This window comes from Salvelinus sp. IW2-2015, unplaced genomic scaffold (assembly GCF_002910315.2).
Source record: "Salvelinus sp. IW2-2015 unplaced genomic scaffold, ASM291031v2 Un_scaffold10751, whole genome shotgun sequence".
Taxonomy (NCBI): Eukaryota; Metazoa; Chordata; class Actinopteri; order Salmoniformes; family Salmonidae; genus Salvelinus; species Salvelinus sp. IW2-2015.
The window spans coordinates 1-4558 of NW_019952009.1; the positions used below are offsets into that span (position 1 = coordinate 1).

General features: G+C 45.5%; 1 long non-coding RNA gene across 1 annotated transcript; it reads left to right on the top strand.

Moving 5' to 3' along the window:
* Nucleotides 1-63: 63 nt before the first annotated feature.
* Nucleotides 64-4001, top strand: LOC112079983 (uncharacterized). Its single transcript, XR_002896100.2, has 3 exons — nucleotides 64-162; nucleotides 2930-2988; nucleotides 3907-4001. It is a non-coding gene; the product is annotated as an uncharacterized lncRNA (long non-coding RNA).
* Nucleotides 4002-4558: the final 557 nt, after the last annotated feature.

The following is a 4558-nucleotide window of genomic DNA, read 5'->3' on the forward strand; positions in this document are numbered from 1 at the left end:
CTGATGGCCACGTCCCAGATGAAGGAGCACGAGAAGGACCCGGAGATGCTGGTGGACCTGCAGTACAGCCTGGCCAACTCCTACGCCAGCACGCCTGAGCTCCGGCGCACCTGGCTGGAGAGCATGGCCAAGATACACGTCCGCAACGGAGACCTCTCCGAGGTACAGTAGGACTGGGTTACTGGGATATGTTATAGGTTATGTTATGTTATGTTATGTTATGTATAGGGTGCAGAGATGTGTACAGTGGGTATCATAAGTAGTCACCCCCCCCCCTTCACATTTTGTTGCTTTATTTTTTGTCATAATCTACACAAAATACTCCATAATGTGAAAGTGAAAAGTAAATTCTACAAATGTTTACAAATTAAATAACAAAAATATAGGCGTGGCATAAGTATTCACTGAACAAAAAGATAAACGCAGTGTGCAACAATTTCAAAGATTTTACTGAGTTACAGTTCATATAAGGAAATCAGTCAATTTAAATAAATAAATTAGGCCATAGTCTATGGATTTCACATGACTGGGAATACAGATATGCATACACCTGTTGTTCACAGATACCTTAATGATAGGTAGGGGCGTGGATCAGACCACCATTTGCCTCGTGCAGCACGACACATCTCCTTCATATGGAGTTGATCAGGCTATTGATTGTGGACTGTGGAATGTTGTGCCGCTCCTCTTCAATGGCTATGAGAAGTTGCTGGATATTGGCGGGGACTGGAACACACTGTTGTACACGTTGATCCAGAGCATCCTAAACATGCTCAATGGGTTACATGTTTGGTGAGTATGCAGGCCATGGCAGAGCTGGGACATTTTCAGTGTCCAGGAGTTGTGTACAGATCCTTGAGGTATTATCATGCTGAAACATGAGGTGATGGTAGCAGATGAATGGCACGACAATGGGCCTCAGGATCTCTTCACGGTATATCTGTGCATTCAAATTGCCATCGATAAAATGCAATTGTGTTTGTTGTCCTTAGCTTATGCCTGCCCATATCATAACCCAACCGCCACCATGGGGCACTCTATTCACAATGTTGACATTAGCAAACCGCTTGCCTGCACAACGCCACAACGCCTGCCATCTGTCCGGCACAGTTGAAACTTCTCCAGATAATAAACAGTGAGTAGCAGCAGTGTACAAAACAAATGGGGGGGGTGTCAATGTAATAGTCTGGTGTCCATTTGAGTAATTGTTCAGCAGTCTTACGGCTTGGGGTAGAAGCTGTTAAGGAGCCTTTTGGTCCTAGACATGGCGCTCTGGTAGCGCTTGCCGTGCAGTAGCACAGAAACAGTCTATGACTTGGGTGACCGGAGTCTTTGACAATTTTATGGACTTTCCTCTGACACCGCCTTTTATGTAGGTCCTGGATTGCAGGAAGCTTGGCCCCAGTGATGTACTGGGCCGTACGCACTACCTTCTGTAGCGCCTTACGGTCAGATGCCGAGCAGTTGCCATACCAGGCGGTGATGCACCTGGTCAGGATGCTCTCGATGGTGCAGCTGTAGAACTTTTTGAGGATCTGAGGACCCATGCCAATTCATTTCAGTCTCCTGAGGGGGAAAAGGTTTTGTCGTGCCCTCTTCACAACTGTCTTGGTGTGTTTGGACCATGATAGATTGTTGGTGATGTGGACACCAAGGAACTTGAAACTCTCGACCTGCTCCACTACAGAGGACCAAGTACACACCCCTAAGAGGCCCCAGTGTTGAGGATCAGCATGGCAGATGTGTTGTTGCCTACCCTTACCACCTGGGGCGGCCCGTCAGGAAGTCCAGGATCCAGTTGCAGAGGGAGGTGTTTAGTCCCGTGGTCCTTAGCTTAGTGATTAGCTTTGTGTGCACTATGGTGTTGAACGCTGAGCTGTAGTCAGTGAACAGCATTCCCACATAGGTGTTCCTTTTGTCCAGGTGGGAAAGGGCAGTGTGGAGTGTGATTGAGATTGCGTCATCTGTGGATCTGTTGGGGTGGTATGCGAATTGACTCGGGGGTGAATACTGATCTAATCAAGGAATATTAGTGTCTAATTTTTCATTACTTTTTAAGAAATTTTAGAATTTTTTTCCGTACTTTGACATTAAAGAGTAGTTTGTGTAGATCGTTGCCAATTTTTTAAATAATTAAATCAATTTTAAGCTCTCATGGAAATTACCACCAGGGACACCTGAAGTCAATATTAAATGAATCATTCTTTATTATCAGCAAGCTGGAGAAACTTAATGCACCATAGTACATGTTAGTCGGGAGCTCCGTCGGGGCAGTCCTGTTAGTTATATACTGCTTACACAGGCAAGTTATATTTGCATGATTTACATGATTCATTATTCATAATTAATTAATCATTAACTTTTGGTTCATGCATGTGACTTCATCTTGAAATTGAGATATCCCTCTTCGTTCTCAATGCAATGTTCTGGGCATACAGCCAAATTGCTTATACTGACAGTGAGGATTCCTCCCAAAGTCACTTGCATGAACCCAGTCAAATTGGTTATTAGAAAAGCACAAACATAACATTTTCCTTCACAGCCCACTTTGTAATACAATAAAATGTTAAGAAATCTAAGTGGGGTAGATACTTATGATACCCACTGTACCAACCCACCTCTGACAACATTGAAACGTTTTTAGGGGGTAATTCAAACTACTTGAGACTGCCACAGTGTTTATAATGCACTTGCCAAGACTAGGGTTGTTACACTGTGATAGTGTTCAGGGGCCATATCAGAGCATCTCAGAGTACGAGTACTGATCTAGAATCATCTCCCCCCTGTCCATGTAATCTTATTAATTGTGATCTCAAAGTTAGAACTGATCCTAGATCAGCGCTCCTACTGTGGGACGCCTAGTTAATGATGTGTTGGTATCTGTGATTAAACTGTTCACCTCTTTTCCTCCTGTTCCTCTGTCCCTCAGGCGGCCATGTGTTACATCCACATTCTCCGCCCTGATCGCTGAGTCCCTCAAGAGGAGAGGTGAGCACAGCCCGGTGGGCCGCCAACATGCCAGTGCTGCTGACAAGCTTCTGCAGATGTGTGTGTGTGCGTGCGTCTGCTCTCTAGCGTGTGCGTGTGGAGAACCTCTAACCACTGCTTGTGAGTCTTCTGGCCCCTCTGCCCACCGATTGGCTGGACAGCATGTGTGACATCATCATTCAGCACCGTGTGCATATGGCTACTATAGCCTCTATGCGCAAACATTTGTTTCTAACGCCTTTGTCTGCGCGTGTAGGGGTGGAAATGGTATGAGTGGGTTGATGTGTGTGTGTCTGTGCGGGCATGCTTGTGTCCCGTGCGCGGCTGTGTGTATGCATGTATACGCTTGTGGATTTGTTATACACTGTGCATGCTTTTGTGTGTTGGCATATGACTTATTTGGGTGTGAGAAGAGAGGTTAGTCAGAGCTGAGTTTTGTGTGTCACAACCCCACTGTCTGGAAAACAATGACATCGTCCAATCAGCGCACAGAGACCTCTATGTGCTACAGTACTGGCCATCCACTCTTTACTCTCTCGTACACAAACATAGGCTGCGTCCCAAATAGCACCCTATGTTTGTGTATGAGAGGGTAAAGAGTGGATAGGGTGCCATTTGGGACGTAGCCAGCGTCTGCTGCTGTGAGTGCGACTTCCCCTCCTCTCATGTCTAGTATGCACTACTACGACATGGGAACGCGGTGTCTCCATCTGCACGTGTGTGTGCTTGCTAGCCCGCGCTTCACCGTTCCAGAGCATGAGCCGTCATCTCTCGCTCTCGCTTTCCGCCGCCGCTCGCCGTGTGTGGAAAGCATGCCCTGTAAAGCACTGGCTTGTCGTGAAGTGAAAAAAGGTCAAAACAGCAAGTGGAAAGTTAAATTGTGTCGAGTAAACTCCTATATTCCTCCTTATAACGCAGGCTACTGGAAACCTGACAAGGCCAGGATGTCAAGTGTGGTTCCTGAGGAGCCCAATGTCAATAACTGTAGCCCCTTACTAACCCCCCGAGATGGAGAAAGTGAGTGTGCCGACCCTGGGGCCGGCCATGGAACAGGGATGCGTAAAGGGTGGGGGGAATTCAAGCTACGATTACTCCAGAATCAGAACTTTCTTCGCCAAGTACATTTACATCTACCAGGAATTTAACGTTGTGAAATGGTGCTGACAGCAATAAACAGAGTATATAGAACGTACACATAATCTACATACAGTATATAATATAGATAGTGAAAACTAGTTTACTTAAAAACACTAGGACCAATCTTTGACTGCATCTAGCAGAATGGAGTCCACATTTTTACAGGTGCACAGTGTAATGTTTTGAAGTCCACTGAAATGGCTTTGCAATACCACTTAGAATGAAGCAATGTATTGGACATGCATTCTAAGTGGTATGCTGAACAAACCCTATGACTCAAAAGACTAACAGAATGGAGTACAGGCAGGTATAATGTTTTGAAGTCCACTGATTTTGAATTTACTATTGAAAGATGTCTGGATGTCTGTGGTCTACCTTGCCTTTTGAGAGATGCCTATATTGATGTCCACCCAAGTTTCACTTGATATGTGTA